This window comes from Phocoena sinus, chromosome 17, assembly GCF_008692025.1.
Source record: "Phocoena sinus isolate mPhoSin1 chromosome 17, mPhoSin1.pri, whole genome shotgun sequence".
Lineage (NCBI taxonomy): Eukaryota > Metazoa > Chordata > Mammalia > Artiodactyla > Phocoenidae > Phocoena > Phocoena sinus.
In genome coordinates this window covers 28,321,760-28,337,487 of record NC_045779.1, presented here as the reverse complement: position 1 = coordinate 28,337,487, position 15,728 = coordinate 28,321,760, and positions in this window count along the sequence as shown.

The window sequence follows — 15,728 nt, the reverse complement described above, 5'->3', positions numbered from 1 at the left end:
GGGGTTAGTGCACCACGACTAGCCGGGAGGGAGTTCGGGGAAAAGCCTGCACCGGCCGAAGAGGCAAGAGACTTTTTCTTCCCTCTTTGTTTCCTGGTGCACGAGGAGAGGGGTTTAAGAGCGCTGCTTAAAGGAACTCCAGAGACGGGCGCGAGCCGCGGCTAAAAGCGCGAACCCCAGAGACGGGCGCGAGCCGCGGCTGAAAGCGCAAACCCCAGAGACGGGCGCGAGCCGCGGCTAAAACCACGGACCCCAGAGACGGGCGGGAGACGCTAAGGCTGCTGCTGCCGCCACCAAGGGGCCTGTGTGCGAGCACAGGTCACTCTCCACACCCCTCTTCCGCGGAGCCTGTGCAGCCCGCCACTGCCAGGTTCCCGGGATCCAGGGACAACTTCCCCGGGAGTACGCACGGCGGGTCTCAGGCTGGTGCAACATCACGCCGGCCTCTGCCGCAACGTCACGCTGCCTCTGCAGCCGCAGGCCCGCCCCGCACGTAGTGTCCCTCCTACCCCCATCCCCCAACCCCCGGCCTGAGTGAGCCGGAGGCCCCGAATCAGCGGCTCCTTTAACCCCGTCCTGTCTGAGCGAAAAAACAGACGCCCTCCAGCGACCTACACGCAGAGGCAGGGCCAAATCCAAAGCTGAGCTCCTGTGAGCTGTGAGAACAAAGAAGAGAAAGGGAAATCTCTCCCAGCAGCCACAGAAGCAGCGGATTAAAGCTCCACAATCAACTTGATATACCCTGCATCTGTGGAATACCTGAATAGACAAGGAATGATCCCAAATTGAAGAGGTGGAATTTAGGAGCGAGATCTATGATTTTTTTCCCTTTTCCTCTTTTTGTGAATGTGTACGTGTATGCTTCTGTGTGAGATCCTGTCTGTATACTCTTGCTTCCACCATTTGTCCTAGGGCTCTATCCATCCATGACTTTTTTTAAAAAAATTCTTTTTCTTAATAATTAAGTTTAATTGTAATAACTTTATTATACTTTACCTTCGTTCTTTCTTTCTTTCCTTCCTTCCTTCCCTCCTTTAGACAACAAATCACCCCAAATTGAGGAGGTGGTCTCAGGGAGCAGGATTTATGATTTTTCCTCCTTTACCTCTTTTTGTGAAGGTGTATGTGTATGCTTCTGTGTAAGATTTTCTCTGTATAGCTTTGCTTCCAACATTTGTCCTAAGGTTCTATCCGTCCCTTTTTTTTTTTTTCTAAATATTTTTTAATTCAATAACTATATTATACTTTATTTTATTTTTACTGTATCATCTTTCTTTCTGTCTTTTTTCCTTCTTTCCCTCCTTCCTTCCTTCCTCCCTCCCTCCCTCCCTCCCTCCTTTCTTTCCTTCTTTGCTTCTTTCTTCCTTCCTTCCTTTCCTCCTTTCCTTCTTTCTTTACTCATACTTCTACTACTTCTCCCTACTTTTTCTCCCTTTTATTCTGAGCTGTGTGGATGAAAGGCTCTTGGTGCTCCAGCCAGGAGTCAGGGCTCTGCCTCTGAGGTAGGAGAGCCAACTTCAGGACACTGGTCAACAAGAGACCTCCCAGCTCCACATAATATTAAACGGTGGAAATATCCCAGAGACCTCCATCTTAACACCAGCACCCAGCTTCACTCAACGACCAGCAAGCCACAGTGCTGGACAACCTATGCCAAACAACTAGCAAAACAGGAACACAACCCCACCCATTAGCAGAGAGGCTGCCTAAAATCATAATAAGGCCACAGACACCCCAAAACACACCACCAGACGTGAACCTGCCCACTAGAGAGACAAGATCCAGCCTCATCCAGCACAACACAGGCACTAGTCCCCTCCACCAGGAAGCCTACACAACCCACTGAAACAACCTTAGCCACTGGAGACAGACATCAAAAACAACGGGAACTACGAAAGTGCAGCCTGCAAAAAGGAGACCCCAAACACAGTAAGATAAGCAAAATGAGAAGACAGAAAAACACACAGCAGATGAAGGAGCAAGATAAAAACCCACCAGACCTAACAAATGAAGAGGAACTAGGCAATCTACCTGAAAAAGAATTCAGAATAATGATAGTAAGGATGATCCGAAATCTTGGAAGCAGAATGGACAAAATGCAAGAAACAGTTAACAAGGACCTACAAGAACTAAAGATGAAACAAGCAACGATGAACAATGCAATAAATGAAATTAAAATCACTCTAGATAGGATCAATAGCAGAATAACTGAGGCAGAAGAACGGATAAGTGACCTGGAAGATAAAGTAGTGGAAATAACTACTGCAGAGCAGAATAAAGAAAAAAGAATGAAAAGAACTGAGGACAGTCTCAGAGACCTCTGGGACAACATTAAACGCACCAACATTCGAATTATAGGGGTTCCAGAAGAAGAAGAGAAAGAGAAAGGGACTGAGAAAATATTTGAAGAGATTATAGTTGAAAACTTCCCTAATATGGGAAAGGAAATAGTTAATCAAGTCCAGGAAGCACAGAGAGTCCCACACAGGATAAATACAAGGAGAAACAAGACAAGACACATATTAATCAAACTGTCAAAAATTAAATACAAAGAAAGCATATTAAAAGCGGCAAGGGAAAAACAACAAATAACACACAAGGGAATCCCCATAAGGTTAACAGCTGATCTCTCAGCAGAAACCCTACAAGCCAGAAGGGAGTGGCAGGACATACTGAAAGTGATGAAGGAGAATAGCCTGCAACCAAGACTACTCTACCCAGCAAGGATCTCATTCACATTTGATGGAGAAATTAAAACCTTTACAGACAAGCAAAAGCTGATAGAGTTCAGCACCACCAAACCAGCTTTACAACAAATGCTAAAGGAACTTCTCTAGACACGAAACACAAGAGAAGGAAATGACCTATAGTAGCGAACCCAAAACAATATATAAAATGGAAATAGGAACATACATATCGATAATTACCTTAAATGTAAATGGACTAAATGCTCCCACCAAAAGACACAGATTGGCTGAATGGATACAAAAACAGGACCCTTATATATGCTGTCTACAAGAGACCCACTTCAGAACTAGAGACACATACAGACTGAAAGTAAGGGGATGGAAAAAGATATTCCATGCAAATGGAAACCAAAAGAAAGCTGGAGTAGCAATTCTCATATCAGACAAAATAGACTTTAAAATAAGGACTATTAAAAGGGACAAAGAAGGACACTACATAATGATCAAGGGATCGATCCAAGAAGAAGATATAACAATTGTAAATATTTATGCACCCAACATAGGAGCACCTCAATACATAAGGCAAATACTAACAACCATAAAAGGGGAGATCAACAGTAACACATTCATAGTAGGGGACTTTAACACCCCACTTTCACCCATGGACAGATCATCCAAAATGAAAATAAATAAGGAAACACAAGCTTTAAATGATACATTAAACAAGATGGACTTAATTGATATTTATAGGACACTCCATCCAAAAACAACAGAATACACATTTTTCTCAAGTGCTCATGGAACATTCTCCAGGATAGATCATATCTTGGGTCACAAATCAAGCCTTGGTAAATTTAAGAAAACTGAAATTGTATCAAGTATCTTTTCCGACCACAACGCCATGAGACTAGATATCAATTACAGGAAAAGATCTGTAAAAAATACAAACACATGGAGGCTAAACAATACACTACTTAATAATGAAGTGATCACTGAAGAAATCAAAGAGGAAATAAAAAAATACCTAGAAACAAATGACAATGGAGACACAACGACCCAAAACCTATGGGATGCAGCAAAAGCAGTTCTAAGGGGGAAGTTTATAGCAATACAAGCCCACCTTAAGAAGCAGGAAACATCTCGAATAAACAACCTAACCTTGCACCTCAAGCAATTAGAGAAAGAAGAACAAAAAATCCCCAAAGCTAGCAGAAGGAAAGAAATCATAAAAATCAGATCAGAAATAAATGAAAAAGAAATGAAGGAAACAATAGCAAAGATCAATAAAACTAAAAGCTGGTTCTTTGAGAAGATAAACAAAATAGATAAACCACTAGCCAGACTCATCAAGAAAAAAAGGGAGAAGACTCAAATCAATAGAATTAGAAATGAAAAAGGAGAAGTAACAACTGACACTGCAGAAATAAAAAAAATCATGAGAGATTACTACAAGCAACTCTATGCCAATAAAATGGACAATCTGGAAGAAATGGACAAATTCTTATAAATGCACAACCTGCCAAGACTGAATCAGGAAGAAATAGAAAATATGAACAGACCAATCACAAGCACTGAAATTGAAACTGTGATTAAAATCTTCCAACAAACAAAAGCCCAGGACCAGATGGCTTCACAGGTGAATTCTATCAAACGTTTAGAGAAGAGCTAACACCCATCCTTCTCAAACTCTTCCAAAATATAGCAGAGGGAGGAACACTCCCAAATTCCTTCTATGAAGCCACCATCACCTTGATACCAAAACCAGACAAGGATGTCACAAAGAAAGAAAACTACAGGCCAATATCACTGATGAACATAGATGCAAAAATCCTCAACAAAATACTAGCAAACAGAATCCAACAGCACATTAAAAGGATCATACACCATGATCAAGTGGGTTTTATTCCAGGAATGCAAGGATTCTTCAATATACGCAAATCTATCAATGTGATAAACCATATTAACAAATTGAAGGAGAAAAACCATATGATCATCTCAATAGATGCAGAGAAAGCTTTCGACAAAATTCAACACCCATTTATGAAAAAAACCCTCCAGAAAGTAGGCATAGAGGGAACTTTCCTAAACATAATAAAAGCCATATATGACAAGCCCACAGCAAACATTATCCTCAATGGTGAAAAACTGAAAGCATTTCCACTAAGATCAGGAACAAGACAAGGTTGCCCACTCTCACCACTCTTATTCAACATAGTTTTGGAAGTTTTAGCCACAGCAATCAGAGAAGAAAAGGAAATAAAAGGAATCCAAATCGGAAAAGAAGAAGTAAAGCTGTCACTGTTTGCAGATGACATGATACTATACATAGAGAATCCTAAAGATGCTACCAGAAAACTACTAGAGCTAATCAATGAATTTGGTAAAGTAGCAGGATACAAAATTAATGCACAGAAATCTCTGGCATTCCTATATACTAATGATGAAAAATCTGAAAGTGAAATCAAGAAAACACTCCCATTTACCATTGCAACAAAAAGAATAAAATATCTAGGAATAAACCTACCTAAGGATACGAAAGACCTGTATGCAGAAAATTATAAGACACTGATGAAAGAAATTAAAGATGATACAAATAGATGGAGAGATATACCATGTTCTTGGATGGGAAGAATCAACATTGTGAAAATGACTCTACTACCCAAAGCAATCTACAGATTCAATGCAATCCCTATCAAACTACCACTGGCATTTTTCACAGAACTAGAACAAAAAATTTCGCAATTTGTATGGAAACACAAAAGACCCCGAATAGCCAAAGCAATCTTGAGAACGAAAAAAGGAGCTGGAGGAATAAGGCTCCCTGACTTTAGACTATATTACAAAGCAACAGTAATCAAGACAGTATGGTACTGGCACAAAAACAGAAAGATAGATCAGTGGAACAGGATAGAAAGCCCAGAGATAAACCCACGCACATATGGACACCTTATCTTTGATAAAGGAGGCAGGAATGTACAGTGGAGAAAGGACAGCCTCTTCAATAAATGGTGCTGGGAAAACTGGACAGGTACATGTAAAAGTATGAGATTAGATCACTCCCTAACACCATACACAAAAATAAGCTCAAAATGGATTAAAGACCTAAATGTAAGGCCAGAAACTATCAAACTCTTAGAAGAAAACATAGGAAGAACACTCTATGACATAAATCACAGCAAGATCCTTTCTGACCCACCTCCTAGAGTAATGGAAATAAAAACAAAAATAAACAAATGGGACCTAATGAAACTTCAAAGCTTTTGCACAGCAAAGGAAACCATAACCAAGACCAAAAGACAACCCTCAGAATGGGAGAAAACATTTGCAAATGAAGCAACTGACAAAGGATTAATCTCCAAAATTTACAAGCAGCTCATGCAGCTCAATAACAAAAAAACAAACAACCCCATCCAAAAATGGGCAGAAGACCTAAATAGACATTTCTCCAAAGAAGATATACAGAATGCCAACAAACACATGAAAGAATGCTCAACATCATTAATCATTAGAGAAATGCAAATCAAAACTACAATGAGATATCATCTCACACCAGTCAGAATGGCCATCATCAAAAAATCAAGAAACAATAAATGCTGGAGAGGGTGTGGAGAAAAGGGGACACTCTTGCACTGCTGGTGGGAATGTGAATTGGTTCAGCCACTGTGGAGAACAGTATGGAGGTTCCTTAAAAAACTACAAATAGAATTACCATATGACCCAGCAATCCCACTACTTGGCATATACCCTGAGAAAACCAAAATTCAAAGAGAGTCATGTACCAAAATGTTCATTGCAGCTCTATTTACAATAGCCAGGACATGGAAACAACCTAAGCGCCCATCATCGGATGAATGGATAAAGAAGATGTGGCACATATACACAATGGAATATTACTCAGCCTTAAAAAGAAATGAAATTGAGCTATTTGTAATGAGATGGATAGACCTAGAATCTGTCATACAGAGTGAAGTAAGTCAGAAAGAAAAAGACAAATACCGTATGCTAACACATATATATGGAATTTAAGGGAAAAAAATGTCATGAAGAACCTAGGGGTAAGATAGGAATAAAGACGCAGACCTACTGGAGAACGGACTTAAGGATATGGGGAGGGGGAAGGGTGAGTTTTGACAGGGCGAGAGAGAGTCATGGACATATACACACTAACAAACGTAGTAAGGTAGATAGCTGGGGGGAAGCAGCCGCAAGGCACAGGGATATTAGCTCGGTGCTTTGTGACAGCCTGGAAGGGTGGGATGGGGAGAGTGGGAGGGAGGGAGACGCAAGAGGGAAGACATATGGGAACATATGTATAGGTATAGCTGATTCACTTTGTTGTAAAGCAGAAACTAACACACCATTGTAAAGCAATTATACCACAATAAAGAAAAAAAAAAAAAAAAAAAAAAAAAAAAGAAGGAATTTAATGTATCAGAAAGATAATTCAGGAAGGCTAAAGAGAAAGCCAGTCTTCTACATAGACATTTTTTCTATTCATCTATAAAGAAAAGGTGCTTTTGGCTGTAGAGCCTAACAAACAAAATCATTAAAAAGTTAATAAGTGGAACTCCCAGTTCAGGGTCTCTTCCCTCCGCCATCATGGAACTGCCCTGGAGCCCAAGGGGTGGGAGGCCTCACTGAGGCTGCTGGCTCTGGAGGGGAGCCGGCAGCTGAAGCCATGACAGTCGTGGAGACAGCAGGCCGGATCACTCATCCTGGGGTAAGCCAGCTGCCATGTCATGAGGACACTCAAGCAGCCCTAAGGAGAGATCCATGTGGCAAGTAACTGAGGCCTCTTACCTACAGCCACGTGACCTGAGCCATGTGGATGAAAAGCTCTTGGTGCTCCAGCCAGGAGTCAGTGCTGTACCTCAGAGGTGGGAGAACCAACTTCAGGACACTGGTCCACAAGAGATCTCCCAGCTCCATGTAATATCAAATGGCAAAATCTCCCAGAGATTTCCGGCTCAACACCAAGACCCAGCTTCACTCAATAACAAGCAAGCTACAGTGCTGGATGCCCTATGCCAAACAACTAGCAAGACAGGAACACAACACCACCCATTAGCAGACAGGCTGCATAAAATCAAAATAAGGCGACAGACACCCCAAAACACACCACCAGAAGTAGACCTGCCCACCAGAAAGACAAGATCCAGTTTCATCCACCAGAACACAGAAACTAGTTCCCTTCACCAGGAAGCCTACACAACCCACTGAACCACCTTAAGCCACTTGGGACAGACACCAAAAACAATGGGAACTACGAATCTGCAGCCTGTAAAAGGAGATCCCAAATGTAGTAAGATAAGCAAAATGAGAAGACAGAAAAACAAACAGCAGATGAAGGAGCAAGATAAAAACCCACCAGACCTAACAAATGAAGAGGAAATAGGCAGTCTACCTGAAAAAGAATTCAGAATAATGATAGAAAAGATGATCCAAAATCTTGGAAATAGAATAGAGAAAATGCAAGAAACTATTAACAAGGACCTAGAAGAACTAAAGAGGAAACAAGCATGATGAACAACACAATAAATGAAATTAAAAATACTGTAGAAGGGATCAATAACAGAATAACTGAGGCAGAAGAATGGATAAGTGACCTGGAAGATAAAATAGTGGAAATAATTACTGCAGAGCAGAATAAAGAAAAAAGAAAGAAAAGAACTGAAGACAGTCTCAGAGACCTCTGGGACAACATTAAATGCAACAACATTCGAATTATAGGGGTCCCAGAAGAAAAGAGAAAAAGAAAGGGACTGAGAAAATATTTGAAGTGATTATAGTTGAAAACTTCCCTAATATGGGAAAGGAAATAGTTAATCAAGTCCAGGAAGCACAGAGAGTCCCATATAGGATAAATCCAAGGAGAAACACGCTAAGAAGCATTTTAATCAAACTATCAAAAATTAAATACAAAGAAAGCATATTGAAAGCAGCAAGGGAAAAACAACAAATAAAACATAAGGGAATCACCGTAAGGTTAAAAGCTGAACTTTCAGCAAAACTCTGCAAGCCAGAAGGGAGTGGCAGGACATATTTAAAGTGATGAAGGAAAAAAACCTACAAGCAAGATTATTCTACACAGCAAGGATCTCATTCAGATCTGATGGAGAAATTAAAACATTTACAGACAAGCAAAACCTGAGAGAGTTCAGCACCACCAAACCGGCTTTACAACAAATGCTAAAGGAACTTTTCTAGGCAAGAAACACAAGATAAGGAAAAGACCTGCAGTAACAAACCCAGAACAATTAAGAAAATGGGAATAGGAACATACATATCAATAATTACCTTAAATGTAAATGGATTAAATGCTCCCACCAAAAGACATAGACTGGCTGAATGGATACAAAAACAAGACCCATATATATGCTGTCTCCAAGAGACCCACTTCAGACTTAGGGACACATACAGACTGAAAGTGAGGGGATGGAAAAAAGATATTCCATGCAAAAGGAAATCAAAAGAAAGCTGGAGTAGCAATTCTGATATCAGTCAAAATAGACTTTAAAATAAGGACTATTACAAGAGATAAAGGACGCTGCATAATGATCAAGGGAATGAGCCAAAAAGAACATATAACAATTGTAAATATTTATGCACCCAACATAGAAGCATCTCAATACATGAGGCAAATACTAATAACCATAAAAGGGGAAGTCAGTAGGAACACAATCATAGCGGGACACTTTAACACCCCACTTTAACCAATGGACAGACCATCCAAAATGAAAATAAATAAGGAAACCCAGCTTTAAATGATACATTAAACAAGATGGACTTAATTGATATTTATAGGACATTCCATCCAAAAACAACAGAATACACATTTTTCTCAAGTGCTCATGGAACATTCTCCAGGATAGATCATATCCTGGGTCATAAATCAAGCTTTGGTAAATTTAAGAAAATTGAAATCATATCAAGTACCTTTTCTGACCACAACGCTATGAGAGTAGATATCAATTACAGGAAAGGATCTGTAATTGTAACTCGATGTACAAACACATGGAGGATAAACAATACACTACTGAATACCGAAGTGATCACTGAAGAAATCAAAGAGGAAATAAAAAAAAATACCTAGAAACAAATGACAATGGAGACACGACGACCCAAAACCTATGGGATGCAGCAAAAGAAGTTCTAAGAGGGAAATTTATAACAATACAATCCTACCTTAAGAAACAGGAAACATCCAAATAAAAAACCTAACCTTGCACCTAAAGCAGATAGAGAAAGAAGAAGAAAAAACCCACAAACCTAGCAGAAGGAAGGAAATCATAAACATCAGATCAGAAATAAATGAAAAAGAAATGAAGGAAACGATAGCAAAAATCAATAAAACTAAAAGATGTTTCTTTGAGAAGATAAACAAAATTGATAAACCATTAGCCAGACTCAACAAGAAGAAAAGGGAGAAGACTCTATTAATGGAATTAGAAATGAAAAAAGAGAAATAACAACTGACACTGCAGAAATACAAAGGATCGTGAGAGATTACTACAAGCAACACTATACCAATAAAATGGACAACCTGGAAGAAATGGACCAATTCTTAGAAATGCACAACCTGCCAAGACTGAACCAGGAAGAAAGAGAAAATATGAACAGACCAATGACAAGCACTGAAATTGAAACTGTGATTAAAAATCTTCCAACAGGGGGGGACCTTGAAGATGGCGGAAGAGTAAGACGCGGAGATCGCCTTCCTCCCCACGGATACACCAGAAATACATCCACACGTGGAACAACTCCTACAGAACTCCTACTGAAGGCTGGCAGAAGACCTCAGACCTCCCAAAAGGCAAGAAACTCCCCACGTAACTGGGTAGGGCAAAAGAAAAAACAGAGACAAAAGAATAAGGACGGCACCTGCACCAGTGGGAGGGAGCTGTGAAGGAGGAAAAGTTTCCACACACTAGGAAGCCCCTCCGCGGGCGGAGACTGCGGGAGGCAGAGGGGGGAGTTTCGGGACCGCGGAGTAGTGCACAGCGACGGGTGCGGAGGGCAAAGCGGGGAGATTCCTGCACAGAAGATCGGTGCCGACCAGCACTCACCAACCCGAGAGGCTTGCTGCTCACCCACCGGGGCGGGCGGGGCTGCGAGCTGAGGCTAAGGTTTTGGTTTTGGACGGAGCTCAGGGAGAGGACTGGGGTTGGCGGCTTGAACATAGCCTGAAGGGGTTAGTGCACCACGACTAGCCGGGAGGGAGTTCGGGGAAAAGCCTGCACCGGCCGAAGAGGCAAGAGACTTTTTCTTCACTCTTTGTCTCCTGGTGCGCGAGGAGAGGGGTCTAAGAGCGCTGCTTAAAGGAACTCCAGAGACGGGCGCGAGCCGCGGCTAAAAGCGCGAACCCCAGAGACGGGCGCGAGCCGCGGCTGAGGGCGCGAGCCCCCGAGACGGGCGCGAGCCGCGGCTGAAAGCGCAAACCCCAGAGACGGGCGCGAGCCGCGGCTGAGGGCGCGAGCCCCCGAGACGGGCGCGAGCCGCGGCTAAAACCGCGGACCCCAGAGACGGGCGGGAGACGCTAAGGCTGCTGCTGCCGCCACCAAGGGGCCTGTGTGCGAGCACAGGTCACTCTCCACACCCCTCTTCCGCGGAGCCTGTGCAGCCCGCCACTGCCAGGTTCCCGGGATCCAGGGACAACTTCCCCGGGACAGCGCACGGCGGGCCTCAGGCTGGTGCAACGTCACGCCGGCCTCTGCCGCAACGTCACGCTGCCTCTGCCGCCGCAGGCCGGCCCCGCACGCAGTGCCCCTCCTTCCCCCATCCCCCAACCCCCGGCCTGAGTGAGCCGGAGGCCCCGAATCGGCGGCTCCTTTAACCCCGTCCTGTCTGAGCGAAAAAACAGACGCCCTCCAGCGACCTACACGCAGAGGCAGGGCCAAATCCAAAGCTGAGCTCCTGTGAGCTGTGAAAACAAAGAAGAGAAAGGGAAATCTCTCCCAGCAGCCACAGAAGCAGCGGATTAAAGCTCCACAATCAACTTGATATACCCTGCATCTGTGGAATACCTGAATAGACAAGGAATGATCCCAAATTGAAGAGGTGGAATTTAGGAGCGAAATCTATGATTTTTTTCCCTTTTCCTCTTTTTGTGAAGGTGTACGTGTATGCTCCTGTGTGACATCTAGTCTGTATACTCTAGCTTCCACCATTTGTCCTAGGGCTCTATCCGTCCATGACTTTTTTTTAAAAATTCTTTTTCTTAATAATTAAGTTTAATTGTAATAACTTTATTATACTTTACCTTCGTTCTTTCTTTCCTTCCTTCCCTCCCTCCTTTAGACAACGAATCACCCCAAATTGAGGAGGTGGTCTCAGGGAGCAGGATTTATGATTTTTCCCCCTTTACCTCTTTTTGTGAAGGTGTATGTGTATGCTTCTGTGTAAGATTTTCTCTGTATAGCTTTGCTTCCAACATTTGTCCTAAGGTTCTATCCGTCCCTTTTTTTTTTTCTAAATATTTTTTAATTCAATAACTATATTATACTTTATTTTATTTTTACTGTATCATCTTTCTTTCTGTCTTTTTTTCCTTCTTTCCCTCCTTCCTTCCTTCCTTCCTTCCTCCCTCCCTCCCTCCCTCCCTCCTTTCTTTCCTTCTTTGCTTCTTTCTTCCTTCCTTCCTTTCCTCCTTTCCTTCTTTCTTTCCTCATACTTCTACTAATTCTCTCTAATTTTTCTCCCTTTTATTCTGAGCCGTGTGGATGAAAGGCTCTTGGTGCTCCAGCCAGGAGTCAGGGCTCTGCCTCTGAGGTAGGAGAGCCAACTTCAGGTCACTGGTCAACAAGAGACCTCCCAGCTCCACATAATATTAAACAGCGGAAATCTCCCAGAGACCTCCATCTTAACACCAGCACCCAGCTTCACTCAACGACCAGCAAGCCACAGTGCTGGACAACCTATGCCAAACAACTAGCAAAACAGGAACACAACCCCACCCATTAGCAGAGAGGCTGCCTAAAATCATAATAAGGCCACAGACACCCCAAAACACACCACCAGACGTGAACCTGCCCACTAGAGAGACAAGATCCAGCCTCATCCAGCACAACACAGGCACTAGTCCCCTCCACCAGGAAGCCTACACAACCCACTGAAACAACCTTAGCCACTGGAGACAGACATCAAAAACAACGGGAACTACGAACCTGCAGCCTGCAAAAAGGAGACCCCAAACACAGTAAGATAAGCAAAATGAGAAGACAGAAAAACACACAGCAGATGAAGGAGCAAGATAAAAACCCACCAGACCTAACAAATGAAGAGGAAATAGGCAATCTACCTGAAAAAGAATTCAGAATAATGATAGTAAGGATGATCCGAAATCTTGGAAGTAGAATGGACAAAATGCAAGAAACAGTTAACAAGGACCTACAAGAACTAAAGATGAAACAAGCAACGATGAACAATGCAATAAATGAAATTAAAATCACTCTAGATAGGATCAATAGCAGAATAACTGAGGCAGAAGAACGGATAAGTGACCTGGAAGATAAAGTAGTGGAAATAACTACTGCAGAGCAGAATAAAGAAAAAAGAATGAAAAGAACTGAGGACAGTCTCAGAGACCTCTGGGACAACATGAAACGCACCAACATTCGAATTATAGGGGTTCCAGAAGAAGAAGAAAGAAAGAAAGGGACTGAGAGAATATTTGAAGAGATTATAGTTGAAAACTTCCCTAATATGGGAAAGGAAATAGTTAATCAAGTCCAGGAAGCACAGAGGGTCCCATACAGGATAAATACAAGGAGAAACACGCCAAGACACATATTAATCAAACTGTCAAAAATTAAATACAAAGAAAGCATATTAAAAGCAGCAAGGGAAAAACAACAAATAACACACAAGGGAATCCCCATAAGGTTAACAGCTGATCTCTCAGCAGAAACCCTACAAGCCAGAAGGGAGTGGCAGGACATACTGAAAGTGATGAAGGAGAATAGCCTGAAACCAAGACTACTCTACCCAGCAAGGATCTCATTCACATTTGATGGAGAAATTAAAACCTTTACAGACAAGCAAAAGCTGAGAGAGTTCAGCACCACCAAACCAGCTTTACAACAAATGCTAAAGGAACTTCTCTAGACACGAAACACAAGAGAAGGAAATGACCTATAGTAGCGAACCCAAAACAATATATAAAATGGAAATAGGAACATACATATCAATAATTACCTTAAATGTAAATGGACTAAATGCTCCCACCAAAAGACACAGATTGGCTGAATGGATACAAAAACAAGACCCTTATATATGCTGTCTACAAGAGACCCACTTCAGAACTAGAGACACATACAGACTGAAAGTAAGGGGATGGAAAAAGATATTCCATGCAAATGGAAACCAAAAGAAAGCTGGAGTAGCAATTCTCATATCAGACAAAATAGACTTTAAAATAAGGACTATTAAAAGGGACAAAGAAGGACACTACATAATGATCAAGGGATCGATCCAAGAAGAAGATATAACAATTGTAAATATTTATGCACCCAACATAGGAGCACCTCAATACATAAGGCAAATACTAACAACCATAAAAGGGGAGATCAACAGTAACACATTCATAGTAGGGGACTTTAACACCCCACTTTCACCCATGGACAGATCATCCAAAATGAAAATAAATAAGGAAACACAAGCTTTAAATGATACATTAAACAAGATGGACTTAATTGATGTTTATAGGACACTCCATCCAAAAACAACAGAATACACATTTTTCTCAAGTGCTCATGGAACATTCTCCAGGATAGATCATATCTTGGGTCACAAATCAAGCCTTGGTAAATTTAAGAAAACTGAAATTGTATCAAGTATCTTTTCCGACCACAACGCCATGAGACTAGATATCAATTACAGGAAAAGATCTGTAAAAAATACAAACACATGGAGGCTAAACAATACACTACTTAATAATGAAGTGATCACTGAAGAAATCAAAGAGGAAATAAAAAAATACCTAGAAACAAATGACAATGGAAACACAACGACCCAAAACCTATGGGATGCAGCAAAAGCAGTTCTAAGGGGGAAGTTTATAGCAATACAAGCCCACCTTAAGAAGCAGGAAACATCTCGAATAAACAACCTAACCTTGCACCTCAAGCAATTAGAGAAAGAAGAACAAAAAAACCCCAAAGCTAGCAGAAGGAAAGAAATCATAAAAATCAGATCAGAAATAAATGAAAAAGAAATGAAGGAAACAATAGCAAAGATCAATAAAACTAAAAGCTGGTTTTTTGAGAAGATAAACAAAATAGATAAACCACTAGCCAGACTCATCAAGAAAAAAAGGGAGAAGACTCAAATCAATAGAATTAGAAATGAAAAAGGAGAAGTAACAACTGACACTGCAGAAATAAAAAAAATCATGAGAGATTACTACAAGCAACTCTATGCCAATAAAATGGACAATCTGGAAGAAATGGACAAATTCTTAGAAATGCACAACCTGCCAAGACTGAATCAGGAAGAAATAGAAAATATGAACAGACCAATCACAAGCACTGAAATTGAAACTGTGATTAAAAACCTTCCAACAAACAAAAGCCCAGGACCAGATGGCTTCACAGGTGAATTCTATCAAACGTTTAGAGAAGAGCTAACACCTATCCTTCTCAAACTCTTCCAAAATATAGCAGAGGGAGGAACACTCCCAAATTCCTTCTACGAAGCCACCATCACCTTGATACCAAAACCAGACAAGGATGTCACAAAGAAAGAAAACTACAGGCCAATATCACTGATGAACATAGATGCAAAAATCCTCAACAAAATACTAGCAAACAGAATCCAACAGCACATTAAAAGGATCATACACCATGATCAAGTGGGGTTTATTCCAGGAATGCAAGGATTCTTCAATATACGCAAATCTATCAATGTGATAAACTATATTAACAAATTGAAGGAGAAAAACCATATGATCATCTCAATAGATGCAGAGAAAGCTTTCGACAAAATTCAACACCCATTTATGATAAAAACCCTCCAGAAAGTAGGCATAGAGGGAACTTTCCTAAA